At 31.4% G+C, this 19,038-nt stretch overlaps 1 pseudogene across 1 annotated transcript; it reads left to right on the plus strand.

The window, feature by feature from the left end:
• The first annotated feature begins 602 nt into the window (after nucleotides 1–602).
• Nucleotides 603–8,529, plus strand: LOC143244604 (leukocyte elastase inhibitor pseudogene; annotated as a pseudogene). The gene is made up of 2 exons (XR_013025229.1): nucleotides 603–714; nucleotides 6,684–8,529. The product of XR_013025229.1 is annotated as a leukocyte elastase inhibitor pseudogene (transcript).
• The last annotated feature ends 10,509 nt before the right edge of the window (nucleotides 8,530–19,038 follow it).

A 19,038-nucleotide genomic window follows, 5' to 3' on the forward strand; every position in this document is an offset into this window, starting at 1 on the left:
TTGTCACGTCATAACATTCCCATAGCTGAAAGGGCGAGCATGTTTAATGTGATGGGAATTCGAACCCGCGATCCTCAAATTTCGAATAGGACGCCCTAACCATCTGGTCATGCCCGATCCTTTCCAATAGTTTGCTATCCTTCTTGTTGTAAAAAAAAAAAAATCTTCAAATGAATGCCCTCACCCCAGCGGCACAATAGTATGTTTGCGGACTTATATTACTAGAAAGAGGATTTCGGTACTCGTGGTGGGCAGAATATAGCTAGCTTTTATCATGATAATGATTAGAAATTATGTATAAAATAATCCAAAAATACTCCTTTTTGTTAGGTGATTTTTTGTGACCGGCACCCACCTTTCAGTACTAGCGCAGGTAATGCCTTTTAACCTTTCAACAGAATGGGAAGCAAAAGAAGAAAAAACATTTGAGGTATCTTTACAATTAAAAAAGTTATCAGTATACTTGTTTTTTTAGTTATTTTTTCGTTACGAGCATCAGAACAGTGGTTATATGTAAATATTTTATTTTTCGTAGTAAACTATATTATAAATTACATTTTGAGCAAGATTAATTGTGGTACACTTTTTTTTTTTTCTCATAGTTTTACATCTAGCGACACGACATAATTGTATATACTATCATACACAGATTGTAAGTGGGAGTGAACGTAACAGGTTTGAAGTGTAATAACCAAACATCTTTTGAAAGGAAAGGTATGTTACTGACTGTATAGTAAATTGTGTTTTAATAAATTGTATGAATAAAGATAATATAGCTTTTAACTATAGTTGGGATGTAACAGTACTAATAAACTAATTACTACCAGTAGGAGTATAGCGTGTCTCTTTCTCGTGTGGAGATAAAAATGGGGAGTTCGTAAGTTACACCTTTCCATCGCAATGATGCAAAACATTATTCTTTATCATTGCACTTCGACTTATGAGTACGGTATCAGACGTGTAAAATTTAATTAGTAACTGAAGTTATTTTGCGAGTCGATGGTCAGATTTCAAAAACAAAAAAGATTTCTTACAAGTTTGGATTAGAATTACACTCAGAATCTCGGAACAAGCTGTCTCTCAAAAATATAATTTATAGTTACAGCACTGGATGAGGTAGTTGAATGTAAAAAAGAAAAAAAAGGGATAGAATGGAACATTTGATCTATCGACGCTATTCCTGAATACACACATTCTTGACAAAAGTGAAAATAGAAACAGTCTATATTTTTCAGAAGTTTTTTTTTTAATTTCGTGCAAAGCTATATGAAGGCTATCTGCGCTAGCTGCCCCTGATTTAGCAGTATAAGACTAGAGGGAAGGCAGCTAGTGATCACCAACTCTTGGGCTATGTTTTTACCAATGATTACGAGTTGAACACCTTAACCCACCTGACCATGCTGGGGCTCAGAAGTTATTGATTCTCCATTTTGAACTACTGGTGTACTACTGCTGATAAGTCATTTCATAAGTTAAGCACTCTACACTTGAGCTGCACCTATCATTTTACAGATCTTAGATTTGTGTTATTTTAGTCTTAGCCTGTCAATGTTATTTTCAGAATACATCACAATGTAATTGGAGGCATTTCTTATCTCAGTTTCCTGCATAATTGTGTAAACTTCAGTAACCTGAATAAGAGCACTTATTCCTTCTTCAAGTAAAAATAACATAGAAGGTAAATTATTCTTGGAATCTTCCTTGTACTCAGAAGTTGTTCTTCTTGGACTTCTTTGCTTTATGTCAATATCAGTTTTAAGATAAAGAGGACAAAAATGTACTCATTATTCCATGTTATTTTAATGATCTGTCTAGTGATTTGTACAGGACTTGTAATTAATATTTTTATAAACATGCCATAAAATTCTAAGTTCTATTTATAGATTATTGCTTCAAAGACATGAGGTGAGTGGTTTATTTACCACAATGCCAGTATCATTTTCTTTATTCACTACTGAGCGAGTTCAAATGTATTAAACATATGATCAAAATTATTATAACCCAAATGAATTTCTTTAAGTGTATTATAAAGGTTATTTGTCAACTACCTGTCTGCTGCTTGATCCAAGTCATTCCATAACACATCAATATTCGTAATGCATTTTAAAATACTCAAAAGTTATATGCTGTTAGAAATTTGTAAGTATGCTCTATTAGTAGATGTAGAGAGAAAAAGTAAAGGTCAAAGTACTCACTTCTGTAGTACTCCACTAGTAATGAAGGTAAGTTTCACTTTGAATTATTCTAGTTAATTACCCAGTCCAGTTAACTAGTCTTTCCCCAGCCTCCACCCATGTAATTTGCTTAGCAAATATTTTTGTGTGACACCTTATGAAAGGTTTTTGAAAATATGGATATGTCACATCCATACTATTTCATTCACTCAAGGTAGATGCAACAGGATTGTGAGTGTCAGGGAGAAGACTTTGGAAATACAATCTTGGATATGGACAGATGGGTTTTAATGAAATGAATGGCATAGTCACAATAGCTGAAGGGGGTTCTTGTTACCCTTAAGTGTTATAATATTTTATTAAAGGATTAAATCCATTTTTTTTACAGATTCTTTTGAGAAACTGTAGAATTTTCTCTATTAAAGAAGACTGTCCTGTCAGTATTTATTCCCAATTTCTAAAGCTTCCTTACCACACTGTAAGTTAATTTAGTTAAGCTTAAGCTACTTTTAATGAATGAGAATATAAATCACCCTCACTCTGAATATTACCCTGCTTGTTACTATTGGCTGTTTTTGATAATCTTTCATTTAAGTCTTAGATTCTGCTTGGTAATCTATTTCTGCATTTAGCTTAAGATGTTACTCCTGAAAGAACCACACATCTCGTTCTATTCTTAAGCATCTGAAGTTTGTGTTTTTTAAATAGCTCTTCTGATTTACAAACTTGAGCATCATTCATTCATCTATGCAGTAACATGCAGAATACATTAAAAGAGTAGGCAGGAGTTCATTGACAAAACAGTGTACTTTCCAAGAATTATAAGGCAATTTGTTTTCGTGCATGTGGAGGGTACATATAAGCATAAAAGCCATAAGCTATAATAGTATTTTATAAATTATTTGTTTTTGATGTGAGAACCCCCCATCTTGGTGCTAATATATTATTAGCTTTACGTATGTGTATAATGCATATCTGTTTTTGTTTCTCATTAAAAAGGGGCATTGCACGTATGTACTGCTCTCCCCCCTACAGCTTTAGTTTAAATGTGAATTGTGGAGTCAATCTATTCATTTCTCAAAGAAATATCAGTTAATTTAAGTATTATCGAAAGAATAATGCTTATCTAATCAAGTGAATGCAAATTAATTGGGGAAACTTAGAGGTCATATTCACAGTGGTTAAATTTTATAATTTCATGATTTACTTTCAAGGACTTGAACTCAAGAATTTTGCTATCTCATCTTTGATTAACTACAATATCAGAGGTTGTGGGATATGTAAATGTTACATGCTAACTTGTAAGAATATACATTCTGAAGTTAGTAGTTTTCCTGCCTGCTAATTGCATATCAAAACCTCACAAAGACCTACGAGTGTACCATTCATTTTAAAGCTGAAAATATTTTTTCCTAATAATTTGCATGAAGCAAAGTACAGAAAAAAAAGTATCTTTTTGTAGTTGTTGACAACTTTTTATGACTCAGAAATAGGGCACTTTTGGTTGCAAGAAGTTCACAGCCTCTATACATGGCAAAGAAGAGAATGCTCCTTACTGCTGTTAACTCTAAACATGTTCTATAGTATCCTGTTATTAAGTGCCTGGAAGTTATAATGGTATAATGGATAAAGTTTAGGAATGACATTAAACCCTTTGTATATTGATAATGTTGAGGTGCTACAGAATATCTTAGGAGGTCATATAGCTATAATAAGTGCAAGGTAGTGCATTTGGGTTATCAGAACTTGAAGTATGTTTGGTGTAGATGGTAATCCGCTCATGAATGAAGTAAAGGATCTTGGCATAGTGATGGATAAAGTCACTTGTATCACTGAAGTACTGATCTGTTGCTAGTGGTAAAGCAAATAGGATTTAAAGCATATTTGTAGATATGTTGATTACAATTCAGAATGTAATTTACATATATATACATATATTACCAGTAAGCCTCACTTGGAATAGCGAGTATAGTTGTGTACTTTTTACCTAAGAATATATTGACTCATTGGAAATAATTCTTGTCCAAGCTCCAACCCCCTGATGCATTCCATTACAACAAAGAATCCAGTTTAACTGGACTCCATTAATAACAACTTTTTGAATTCTTTTAGTTAATTATTCTATGATTTGATTAATTAATTTTTTTCCTAACCTCCTATGATGTGATTTTCTCAGCTGATTGTTTGTGTGACACTATCAAAACAGTTTTGAAAATCTAAGTGTGTCAAGTCCAAACCTTTTTCTTTATGAGTCGGACAAGTAAAAGGCAGATTGTTTTAGTTAGGTTTGGGGATATTGCAGTTTGAATTACATGTATAATTTTGCTGAGTATAACCTCAATTGTGTTAAGGAAAAAAGGATTTTGGTATGTAGTTTAAAGTTATTATAATATAATTGTAAAGGTTACTTGTTAGGCCTCCTTTAGAGTATTGGGTTCAATCTTGATATCCTTACTGGTGAGACATTGGCCATATATTGTTTAATTAAGTACATAAGCCATATCTTAGCAAAATAGAAAGATATGAGGTTCTTATTTTATATTCTAGCTTGTTAATATGTAAATTAGTAATATGAGTTCTTAGTGTGTATGAAATGATACTTAGTATTTTGAAATCACAGACATTTAATTTTGACTAGTGTTGCATTTATCACACCATGCAACTCACTAAAAATCTGTACTTACTTTTAAATAAAGAAATAAACTCTTATATAATATTAATGTTTGAATTATATTTTACAATTTGTTTTGAGGCTTATTGACATAAAGTCATAAAATAGTAATTTAATAAAATTTTGAATGCAAGTCAACAAATGCAAAGACATGGCTTTTGATTGTAACATGTCGCAAAATGGTTAAATGACTAATTTAAATGTCATGAACAGTGATTGTTTCCAGTTCTATGCTGTACTGCTAGTACTTCTAGTAGTTAAGTTATGGTAGGTCTGAGTGATAAAATTATTTCAAGAAAAGTGGAAAATGTTGCATCTTATGAGTTGGGAAGTTGTGACAGTCTAATGAAAATATAGCAAGGTTAATGGATGTTTTTGGATCTAAGCTGATTATTACAAGATGTGGTAAGTCAAAAACAATATTACCTGCCTTTATTATTTTTTTCATGCATATTTTGCTAATTATTTGTATAGTCATTTATCTGAAAGTATTGGGAATTCTTCCTCAGTCAAGAAATCCATTTCAAAATAGTGCTTCTCCACAATTTATTATAAAATGTTGATCTTTGTTTTGTTCTCAACTGTATTTTTTAATCTAATGCATTTTTCACTAAGCCCATAATTTTAACTGTGGAACACTTGGTGTAAATTGTTTCAACTGATTTAAGAGGCTGAACTTGTTTGTCATACAATCTGAAGTATTTTGACTTTACTAGCATTAAATTTTGTAACATTCAGTAAATGTGTTGTTATTTAAGAACTTGGATATGTTAATGGACCAATAGACTTTTAAAAGAAAAGAGAAAAAAATTATTTGATAAAGTTCCATTTCTACAAAAATTAATGTAATAAAAGATCTGAATGTGTTGTAAGTCAAAGAATAAAAGATGCTATTTACCTGTTATATCCTTAAAAAATTACTGTAGCTGAATGTATGTATTACACTCTCTATAGATCCAGTATTGCATAATTTTCAAACACAAAGTTGTCAGAAGAATTCTTCATTAAATCTCCTAATTCTGACTGAAGCTTTGATTTTAATAAAATTTGGATATTTGCATTCTATATACACCATTGCTCAGAGCTTTCATTCTACCACACAACCACATTGATGACATCACACACACCAAACCTGAATAGACATTCTCCAGAAACACTACATTACAAACATTAGACCTACTATGTAAGTCACCAGAATGTTAAGTGGCAATCTAGCAAAGAGATCAATATGGCATTCATTCACTTTCAGCAAGTATAGTCAATAAAAATGTAAATACAAGTTTAGAGATTTAGTATATATAATAGTTGTGAAGTTGCATTTTATTACACAGTAAATTATCAATATAGTTTCTTAAAATTATCAAAAGACATTTGAAGTTTTTTTTATAGTATTATTTATCTTTACACACATAAATTAAACATAGGAAAACAAGTTCAATATATCAAGCAATTGAAAGAATTGTGGGAAATTATGCAGAATAATAGGTACTTTTGTGTGTTTCACAACCAGATTTGCAATATTTTGGAGACTATATATCCACACAAGCATAGCAGTTAGTATTATGTTAAAGCACAATTTTACATGAGAGAAACTATATATTGCTAGGAATTTAGAATTGATACATAGTGAGTTTTCTTTCTATTTATTGAATCTATTATGAGGGTTACAAGCATTGAAGATAACCTTTCTGAAACTGGTATTGATGTTCTGTTTGAAGTGTAATCCAACATAATGTTTTAAAATGTGATGACTGTTTAAGTATAAGATGTTAGTTTCTTTTTAATGTACTTTTAAATTCATTGTTGGTTTTTATTTTTCTGTGATTTCTTTCAAATAGAAATGTGTAGCTCAGAAGACAAGTTAAAGGTGTCAGCAGCAATAAAGGTTTCTAACAGCTGTATGGATTTTGCCATACGTTTCTATGAAGCATGCTCAGCAAAGAACCTAGGTAAGGATATTTTCTTTTCTCCTTTCAATGTCTTTTCGGCTCTGGGAATGACATTAGCGGGAGCAAGGCACAATACTGCTTCACAGATGAAAGTCACCCTCGGATTTGGGGAGCTTGATGAGAAAGATATTCATGATGGATTTCATGAAATGATCACACATCTCAGTAAAGACTCAAAAAGTGGAGACCTGTATGTAGCTAACCGTCTTTACTTGCAGAATGATTTCAGTGTCTTACCCACATATTCTAATGCACTGGAAGAAAAGTATGGATCTTCTTGTGCTAGTGTCGACTTTGTGAATAACCCAGGGGAAGCTGCGGCCTCCATCAACAAATGGATAGCAGAAGTGACAAAGGGAAAAATCCAAAATTTGGTTCAGGAATCAGCTGTCAATCATCTTACGAGGATTATTATCACTTGTGCCATATATTTGAAGAAAATGTGGACATACAAGTTTTCAAGACTTAAAACAAGCAAAGCACCATTTTACATCAACAAAAACAAGTCAGTTGAAGTGGAACTAATGTTTGAAAGGGAAAAAGAATTTGGTTTTGCTAGAAGTAAGGAATTAGGATGCAAAGCCCTTGAACTCCTTTATTCAGATGGCCTCACTCGAATGCTGATTCTTCTTCCAGATGAGATAGATGGAATTGAGAAAGTTGAGAAGGCTCTTACACCAAAGGCATTGAGTCATCTGCTAGCCAAGCTAAATCAGCAGTCTGTTCATGTGTGGCTACCCAAGTTTAAGCTTGAAAATATGTTTTCTCTCTCTAAAATCTTATTTCAGATGGGAATGGAAGATCTGTTTTTATCTGGTCAGGCTGATCTTTCTGGTATTACAGGATGTTCTGATCTCTTTGTAGATGATGTTATTCATAAAACTTTCATTGAAGTTAATGAAGAAGGAACTGAAGCAGCTGCAGCCACAGCAGTTTCTATTCAACTTACATCTGTACATTTTGCTGAAAACCCTGAAGTTTTCCGTGCTGATCACCCATTTCTCTTTCTAATTATTGAAAAGACATACAACACAGTGCTGTTCATGGGAGCTTTGAAATCTCCAAGTCCAGCTTAAAGAGTTTTTACTTAACCGGTTATTGCACATGGCCAACAAAACTACTGTGCTGAAATGTGTTGATAAATCAGTCAGGTGCATATTCTAGATGTCCAGAAATTATGTTAACACTATTTATATTTCAGGAGTTTGGATCTCTACTAAATTACTTGGTTTTGTTAGATCAGTGGAAGCTCATGGGCCCAACAGGAGTTTCAACGCATTCGGAAATAACTATTAATAAATTTGTTAACATAATATCTAGGCACTCTATATGTATGTATAATAATTTCAAAATTACTTCATTTCTACCAACCCTTATTTTTATTCTATTAAGCATTTTATTAATCATATTCGCTGTATTATATTTTACTTTTTAAATGATTGATTTGACAGTATTCTTATTAAGCTTCAACTACACAGTGATTTATAGTTATTTGTGTTTCTAGTTTGTTTTGAGAATCACTAGTGAAGCACCTGCAGATGTAAACTAGTTGAAAATAGATATAAATATTCTTATCTCTCTTACCTCTTTTGATTAATATACATTGTAAATACCTGATTAACAACTTTGCCATAAGGAATATGAGAGTTACAGAAAACTGATCTCTGTAAACAGAAGTTATTTCAGAGTCTAGGGAATTTTGTATTTCTTTCTTTGAATAAAAGTTTTATAATTATTTTGTGGACAATATTTTTTACCTAATTTGAAAATGAAAATACTGTCATATTTGATTGCTTAGTAATTTGTTATTGCGATTCAATTACTGAAAAAAATGTCATTCCACAAATTTTATTCTGTGGGTACTACCGTATGGTAACAAGTTAAACTAGTTTAATATTATAAAAGTAGCAATAAAGGGATTTCTCTTTTTACATTAGAGAATAATTGAAATGTTTATGTTAAACACTTATTGTCATACATTTCACATGTTTCAGAATGCAACTTCTGTAATAGTTGCAGAAAGAATACAAGGGATATGATAAATTAAAAACTCGTTAAAATGTTTGTAAATTTTGAAGTTATTAAATTATTAATACACGTGTAATCTAAAACAAAGCATATTTTTAGTAATTAAATATGAATAAAATGTAAAATTTTAACATATATTGTTATTACAATATTTACAAAAAAAAAAAAAAGAACAACTTGGAGAAATCCTTTTTCTTAAGAGCTTGTATATTAACAATTGTTATCTAACCTCTTTGATAGTTTTTATATTCAGGCATAGCATAAAGGTTCACTGTTACATGGCCATTACTTTGAAAATACAGAAAACAAAATTTCATAAATCTTAATACAAATGGGCCATGCAAATGATTAATGTAAGAACTTTATGTTACAACATGTAGGTGTATATGATCCATGATAACAGTAAGAGCATTGATGTAAGAAAGGTGTTGTATATTGTTTTAATGTCTCTTCAGTTTTTGTGCTTGTGTAATGTTTAAAACTTTTATTGGATTATGCTGTTCAAGATATGTATTGTATACCAGTAGTCTTCTTTGATGGGTTGGATTATGTTGTTCAAGATATGTTCTGTCTCCAAGTAATCTTTTTTCTGTTGGGTTAGTTGGAAGTCATTGTTATTGAAAAAGGTACACGTAGTAGCCTAGAAAGAATGGTATAAAATAAATTGGAATGATTGTTTTGCACTTGGAGGTCATGGACACATTATACAGTAAGAGTCAAATCTGTCAGGTAAGTTAGGAGCTGGTTGTGGGTGGTGTTGACTATTTATCTTCTCACTAGTCATTCACTTCTAAATTAGGTATTCCTCAGGTAGTTTTGAACAAAATTCAACAAATGAGCTAACTACATGCACCAATCCCATCAAGTGCTGCCAAAATTTATAATTATAAAGAAGCTGTTGCCCATTTTTTGAAAGTTCCTTAAACATTTGGATATTTTTCTTCTTATTAAATAAACATGAATATAAAAAACAAAGTGATATATGCAAGGAACATTTGATGCATTTAGAAAGCAGTATGAAATGTCTCTCTAGTTTAATGGATAGACAGATATATATATGGAATGTTGAGGATGTAAAATTCAGTTATGTAAGATCCATAGTTGATATACATTTGTAGCATGTATCACAAGCAAGTGCATAATATTCATATGCTCAGGTCATAAAGATGTGCTGAGATCAGATATTTAGAATTTCCAGTTATGGGTTACCTTTTATGATTAATGTTATTAGAATACAAAATAAAATGAGTCAAGATAGGCCACCAAGATCATCTAGAAAGAGACCTTCAATAAGTCGGATAGTACATTGTCTTGTAATACTTGAAACTTTATGAACACCAAAGTCAGTGACATAAGCTGTTCACTTGCCCCAGACAACAGTTTGCAACAAAATCAAGAAAGATCTTTGTCTAAAAAAGCATCTCAGTTATAGGTCAAGTGTATCAAGCTGCTTCCACAACATAACCATTGTAAATTTCAAGCAACTTGAGAATGAAACGGATATTGCTATTCAAAGACATACCAGTTAAGTCACAGGATGCAGTTGCCTCTGAATTTTTGCGTGTTCAAACTGTTGAAATAGACACTGGGAAATCAACATCCTAAGACACCAGGTAGCTTGTGGGTGTGCTTTAGACATGATAATCTTTTGATGAAACCTTCCATAAGTAAAACTCTGCTTCATGAAAAGATGTGGTGACACTGACTGTAACAACATGGTTAGACTTCCAAAGCATTTTCATATATTGAACCTCTCTGTCACTCTTTACATATGTACACACACTTGTGCCATGGAAGTGATTCAGGGATTACATTCTACCTAGTAACCTGATGTGTATCTTGTTTTTTAACCTTGAATTGTGACTTTGTTGTGTTTTTTTTTAACTTTTCTTTGCCAGGAATACAATCAACAATAACTATGTATCTCTGCAGAGGGACTTACTGTTTTTATTGTTTCTTCTTTCTTTATTTTTTCTTCCAAACATTTTTTATGACTGCCATTTCTTCATTTTCCAGTAGATTGTCTAGAAACTTGGTAGGGTTATACTTTTGATTTATTGGCTTATGTACAGTCACATTTTTAGAAATCAAGACAAAAATTGGTACAAATATAAATCTTCACATGCCCAACACATTTACACATAAAATAAAAGTTTGATATTCTCATTTTAAGATTTTGGGAGGAGTCAGATCTCACAAAAAAAAAATTTGGAGTTTTTAATCGATTAAGCAGCCAAATTCTGACCAATTTACATGAGATTTGATACAAACATACTTTTTTTTTTGCAGATCCAAACAGTGATGTAGAGAGTTTTCAATTTTTCCTCTTTTGTCATGATTTTTCTGGTGTTAAAACTGACCATGTCTGCAAATTTTAAGTTTTCAACTTCACCACCAAAGCAAGAATTAATAAAATTTTCAATGCTAAACAAAACATCTTGTCAAGATACCTGAAGATCTTTCTGTTCATGTTAAAACTTACACACTTTAGGGCTATCAGCAGCATCAAAAACTTAAACACTTAGAAAAAATAGCATTTCTCTGCTCTTTCTGCAAACATTGTGTTGATGTTTTTGGAAAAGATTATCTTAGTGAAGCCAAAGCTAAGTATGGCAAATCTTCTGACAGGGAAACATGACAAGTAAGACAATTTTTTTCTTTATTTGCCAAGACTGTTTCATACGTGCCAGTTTTAGAATATTTTTAAAAGTCAAGTTTACTGTGAGAAGTGGAAGCCATATTTCATTAAAGACTGTACAAGTTTGGAGATACTAGAAGCATTGTTGCTAAATTTTAATTTCTACATTAAAAAAAATTGTTATTATTGGCAATTTTTTTTAATTTTTACAATATTAAGAAAATATTCTCGTTAATCTCATGTTCTTAAAAATATTTTAAAAATTACCCAAATGAAACTGATGAACCAGAGAACAGGAGCACTCTACCACTCTTGTTTAGGAATTGAAGGCACCCACATCTTAAATTGCAAGGAATGTTTGTGGTGTCACACGGACTTGAACCAAGCTCCCTAGCTCCAAAATGCAGAGCTTTTACTGCACTCTGTTGGCAGTAATAGAATTTATTCCTGCATTACAAATTCTTGTAATGTTCTGTACTTTTAACAAGTCATCTGATCCCTTGCATTCCTGGATAGTTTTCTAAGTCTTTCAGTGTTATATAGCTTTTTCAGTGTTTTGTCTACATATGAAAAACCTGTTAGCCAGCATTTTTCAGCCTGATTTGCCAGAAATCCCTGCATCCAGGCTCTGGTTGTTGCTACCCCTGTTATCTCTATAAGGATGAAAAAACAGTTTGTCACAGTTGATAACAAAGGTAATATGTGCACCTCTCAGACACCTTGAGAACTAAAAAAATTGTTGACCCAGCACAAAGAGTGTATAATTTCCTTGAATGTTGCTTGCAGCCCATTTGAGAAACATTGCATTGATCTGTACAAAGTTATTCTAGTAATGTTTTGTGCCTTTTTTTTAATGGTGGACTTTAAGTGTAAATAGAGGCCTGAGTTTGAGTATAAATGCAAAGATAAAATGAGAATGTGCAGTTTTACATATGCAAACCACACAAAAAAACAAACTACCATATGTGGTATTACAAGAGATCTGTGAAAATATTTTTGCTTTTCCCTAAACATTTTAGGAATTGTGGTTGAAAATATCAGTTTAAAGTCATTGCATTGATGCATCCATTGTTTGATAGGATTGCTACAAATGCCTCATGTGAACAACTTGGCAAAACATTAGATTTAACATTATGTGATACATGTCTTCAGTGGTTGAGATTTAACTCTCTATACTTTAAGATGGAAAAGGGGCTCTAAAATAAAATGAAAATCAACCCTAGGTGTATTAAACCAAAGGTGAAAATCTAGTAAGGTTCAAGATCATCTCCAGAGTCTGGAAATAAAGGAGAGTCTCATAATTGTAATTATTGGAAAGAAAAGAAATAAATTGTTTCCCTCCATATGTAACATAAAAAGCAGTAAAGGAGCCATAGTATGAACATAAAGATGGCTCTGAATTTTCTTAACTTTGGGATGGAGGTGGAGCAATGATGCATGTAATGGCCACCTCTAAAATAAACCAAAACCTAGATTGACAGCTTTAACTTTCAACTTGAGAAGATAACATTTTAGACAGCCAGAACTACTTCCCAGGCAAAGACCTCAACTAATTCCTATATGGTATATAAAATTGAATAATGAATATTTTCATTCATTTACTACTTTACAGTAGGTTTTTTTCTGCTAGCTTGGATTTATTATTTGATAAGTGGTAAATATGTAATCACTATGTGGCTCAAATGTCTACTGATGTAAGCAACTCTTGTTACTTCTTTGAGATCTGATGTGATGTTATAATTTTAGCTTGGATTAAAGTGTCACTATAATGATGTTGATTAACTTTTCACATTGAAAAAGCACTCTATCTCTAATAGCTGAGCATCTGAATAATTTATATGATTAAGTGTGCATTCATTTCAATGTTTTTTGTAACTTGGAGGAAAAAGAAAGTAAATTAAAGAGTTTACATAGGAATGAATGTACATGTTGTTAAAGGAACCATGTTTAATATATTGGCTGACTAATGTCTCAAACAACAAGTTGTTACACACCTCTCCTCTTCCTTCTGGCTCCTCAGAAATTGTTAGGGCTTATAATACCAAATGTTGGGTTTCTATAGTTGTGGTAAAATCAGCTCTGTGTTTAACAACAAACAATTATTGTAAAAATACTTTATAAACTTCCTAAACATGTGTATTGAAATAAGAGTTTTTATGCCTTTTCTATATAAACTTAATGTTTTTTTCTATTAATATATTTTTAATCAGTTGTAAAAGTGAAAATAGTATATTACAAAATATCTGGCAAAAACTGGAAAGTAATTTTAGGATTGAAGTTAAGGGTATAACTTAATGTTATTATATGAAAATCACTTAAAACTAAAGATGTTTTATAAATGGTATTTTTAGATAGAGAATTAAATGCTTTCAGGTATGATAATTTTTTAATGCATATAAATACAATGCAAATGCCCCAACAGCCTCCTGGAGTTTGTAAAAGTCTTGATTTTATTTCCGTTGTCATTTCCAAACAGCTTGATGTGCAGTCATAATATTTGGCATATAACTTCTCTGTGAAAGCACTTAATTTTATTACAATAGAACTAACACATTACCAGATTTTCATATTTCACTTTGGAAAGTATCTTGTTCTGCAAAATCTAGTAATACGTTAGCTTTATTGTAATAACATCTTAATTTTTTGGAATATAATGCTTTGTTGGCAAATGAATTATTGTTTATGTAAATTTTTTATGTAATAATCAGGTTCTGATAATGTTTTATCATTGTACAAATAATTTTCAATCATCTGTATAAATTTAGTAGAAATCATTGAAGTAGTAATACTTATCACATTATGAATTACTAAAATTGTGAATGTAATTTTAAAAATTTGCATTAGATAGCAGATATTGTGTGATCGTCTTGTTACCATAATTCATATGTTTGTTTGCTTTATCACTTGCTCTGTAGCACTGACATGTTTCATTACCAATTACAACTGAACTGAATCAAGAACTGAAGATATCTTTTTCAGGAAACTTTATATTTCTGTAACTGAAATGAGAGAGAATGTATAGGTTTTCCTTTAGAGTTTCTCAATCTTTCAACATTTTAAATATATAGGAACCTACTATTTCATTGCATCTACATTTTTTTCAGATAGCAAAAATATATATTGTGAGCAAAAAATAAACAATGAAGTCATTATAAAACAATGAGTATTGCAGGTGTGGTAAAAATCATGTTTCTTAGTGCAACTGAAATGATACTGTCATTTACCGTATAACTAGTTTGTTGTCTGTATATATGTTTGTTGTCATTGGGTTTCAATGTTTTTTTTGATTAAGCAATATGACAATAAAAAAGTTATAACTATGACATTACTTTCTGTAAATAGACATTTTATGAAATGTATGGTTGTAGAAAGTTGTTGTTACTATAACATAAATAGGAATATACATTTGCCAGATTTACTTTAACATATAAATTAATTTTCTCTACTTTTCAGCATATCTTATACTATCACATGATTCTGTTTATTATTAGCTGAAGAATTATGGCATAATACTTGGTAGAAAAGTCAAAATGAATTGAATGCTGAGAGAAAATAATGGTACACTTCCTTTACATTTCCACGAAAAAGTTAAATTCAGAGGAGTGTTGTTCTCAAGGTCAAATTCACCTAATTTATTTATAAAGTTTTCAATAAAGTAGTTTTCAGTCTGTGAATAATTACATAACTGAACTTCAATCATGGAAAATACTATTCAATAATGTATTGTAAAGCAGGATGTAGGAACCGAGTACAATGTTAATCAGGAATGAGTTTTAAACTAATATATATGTAATATGTAAGTGTTAAGAACATATTGTAGTTATAAAAGAAAAAAGACATTCATTTTTAACCTTGGTAAACTGTTTTCCAGTCACCTAAAAATAACTTGAAAATATAACAATGTTTAGGGATAACAAGGGACCTGTTGGGCTATCTCAGTTGTCCCATCCTCTAAGCCAATTTATGTAAACAAATTTAAAGCCAGCCATTATCATTCATATATTTATCAAACTTTCATTGAAACTCACTCATATTTACTGCCTCCACAATATTTGAAGGCAATCCATTACATAGGTCGACCACCCTATTTGAAAAATAAAATTGTCTTAGGTGAAGATGACTTCTAAATTTCCATCTCTTCTATAATTCTCACTGCAAAGTATGGAAAATGTTGTTGCACCAACATATTCAGTTCCTTTTACAATCTTAAATAAGTCAATCAAATCACCCTTTAGTTCTTCTTTTTTCAAAAGAAAATTTTAACTATATAAATCTCTCTTCATATGACAACTGTTCCACCCCAGGTACCATTTTACTTTCTCTGAACCATTTCCAATGGTTTGTTACCTTCTCTAAGGTAAAGAGTCCAAGACTGAATACAGCACTCCAAACATGGCCTGATCAATAACCTATACAATGAAATTATAACTTCTTTAGACTTGTATTTAATATTTCTGTAGATACGATCTAAAATCCTATTTGCCCTACTGCAAACAACTGCACACTCGTTGAATGGCTTAAGATCAACCATTATACCAAGATCCTTTTCTTACATTTATCATAATTAAAACCCATCTGCCATTTATTTGTCTACCTCATTAAATGATCTAAATCCTTTTGTAAATCAGCAGCATCTTCTTCACAGCCAGCAAGACCTTGATATAATCAGCAAATTTAAGTAATTTATTGGCCATTCGTTCCTCTATTTCATTAATGTGAATGAAAAAGAGCAATGATGCTAAGACTGAGCTCTAAGGTTTAGATTGATCCAGTTTGAGTGAACTCCATTTATAATAACCATCTCTTTTCTTCCAGCTTGCCATTCTTCTATCCAATAAGTTAACTTATTCCTCACATCTATAGAGATAATTGTTTTTACAAGCCTTTTAAGTAGCACTTTGTCAAATGCTTTCTGAAAATGCAGGTATACCAAATCTACACTCTTATCCTATTCTACTTATGCAGTAACATTTTTAAAGCATCTCAAAAGATTTTCCCTTAGTAAAACCATGTTGGTTATCCAATAAAATTTTAAACTTTGTTAAATGACTTTGTGAAGTATCTTTTATCAGACTTTAAAAATTTTTCACACAACTGATGTAATATTATTTGGCCAGTAATTACTGGAACACTGGAACAACTTGTGTTATCTCCTCTGAAGATAGGAGTGATATCAATCTGTTGATACTTGTTCACTATTCAAGGACTTACAAAACATTGTAGTAAGTAACTCACATGCCCAATCCTTGACCTTGTTTAAAACTGCCAGAGAAATGTTATCTATTCCAGGTGCCTTAGTCTTTAAACTTACCAATTTTACTTTAACAAGCTCAGAATGTATGCAATTGTCTTATTGAATTTGTTTTCATATTTTAAGATAAGTCTTTATTAGTAAAAACTGAAGAAAAAGCAGAATTTAATAATTTAGCCATTCATATTTGTCAGATACAAACCTTCCTTTATCATCCCTCAAGAGTCCTATTTCCATCCTAACATTTTGGTTATCACTAATGTACTTAAAAAAAAAAAAAGTCCTTACTGTTTTTTTTTTTTTTTGTTTTCATCCAGATATTTTTAATACCTCTTTTTGGATGTCCTAATTTCCTGGTACACCAACTTTCTTGATATTTTGTAATCTTCTAAATCTCCTGTCATACCAGTCAATTTAAATTTCTTAAATTTATGATTCTTTTCTTTAATTTTATCTTGTACCCTTTGTGAACCAATCAGAATTTTTACTTGCAGCTGCTGTTTTTTTATTGTAAGGAATATATTTGTTTTGAATTTTGAAAAATTTTCCATATTTACCTGGTGTCTACAAATTACTCAGCTGCCCAATTCACAACAGATACTTCTTGTTGCATCCTTTTGAAATTTGCTTTTTTGAAATTTTGAATCAATATATCATTATTTCTGACTTCCACATGCAGCAAAACATCAAACCTAATACAGCAATGTTCATTTGTATTTAGGTGTTCCCCAATTTTCACCCTCTTAAGCATTTCTGTTTTTTGAGGTTAACAGTAAATCTAAAATAGCATTATTTCTAGTAGGTCTCTCGACCAATGAGTGAAGAAATTGATCTTCAATAATTTTCAGAACTTTTGTCCCTCATGGTTTGACTCTAGTGCTTCCCAATTTGTATGCCTTAATTTAAAATCACCCATAATTATGATTTCATTAACAGCTGAAATGTTAATTTCGCTGTAAATTTTCTCACTAATTTCATAAGTTTCATCTAGTGGTCTCTAACAAATTCCTACTAAGTGCTTTTTCTCTTGATATTCACAAACAGAAATCCAAATGGATTCAATTCCTAGCTATCGTCCTTCATGTTTTCTTAACTTAAACATAATATGCCTGTAATTGAGACTTTGAAAATTCAAAAATATTGTTAAAAATGATGCCCCTGCTAGTACAGCGGTATGTCTTGAGATTTACAATGCTAAAAATGGGTTTGATTCCCCATGGTGGGCTCAGCAGATAGCTCTATGTGGCTTTACTATAAGAAAACACACGCGTTAAAAATTACATAGACTATTAGTAAAGATTGATAGCAGTGTCAGTTAGTAGTAAAGGTGATATTGTCATTATAATTTAAATCTTCATTTCATCCAACTTGGATTATTCAGTATTTCAACTAAACTAATATAACAGGAAGGAAAAGTGAAAGTTTGTACTTAAGGCTATGAAATGATAGAATTCACAAGTTGATAGTTGCTTTATACCATCACTCAGAAATTACGTGTTGTCACATAGTGGAATTTAAAGAGGCTAAGATTAAGTTTTACAGTGTTGATAACCTTGAGATTCTTGTAAAATACTTTTAAGTTTAAACTGCATGTTAGTTAGACATGTCCCATTGCTGAGTCCAAGCCGATCGTACCCTGTCTGCAGGTAAGATCAAAGAAGTGATTTTGTCTCGTATAAAAGGACCATTTGTTCATTGAAATTAAACTGTTCTTTGACACCAAAGTTTTACGAATTTTATTCCAAATATGTTAAATTTGCTTACTCTGTTAATGGAAATTGACAGGCATGTGAGAATTGAGTCTTGCATATGGTAGCACCAGGTGGCAGCACACAATCAGACAAATTGCTTGTGGCTGGTGCTAGGAGCAAGCATCAGTTTGTCCTGAGAAGAGAGGAAATTGTTTGTGACTTAGTTTGTACTAATTAAACATTTTTTTTAAGTTGTTCATTTTCAAGAAAACTACTCTCCAATATGGATAGATGGCTGAAGAAACATACATCACACAAGAAAACCTCAAGTGATGTGCAAATGCAGCCTAGTTTTAGTGAAACTGAATTTAATGAAAATAGCATGCTTAATTATAAACATTTAAGTGATGTGTAGCTTGGTAGCAAAAAAAAGGAAACAAAGATCTATTAGACTCAACAGTATTGTGATAAGTATTTGAAGTATGGTTTTATAAAAGATGGTAGCAATAATAACTTACCACTATGTGTTTGTTGTTGTTCATGAAACCACAGAAACTGAAACATCACTTTGATACTAAAGATCCAGGATACATTCCCGTTGCTAGGGAAATTTCCCCCATTGAATACTTCCCCTTG

Source organism: Tachypleus tridentatus, chromosome 2, assembly GCF_004210375.1.
Source record: "Tachypleus tridentatus isolate NWPU-2018 chromosome 2, ASM421037v1, whole genome shotgun sequence".
NCBI lineage: Eukaryota > Metazoa > Arthropoda > Merostomata > Xiphosura > Limulidae > Tachypleus > Tachypleus tridentatus.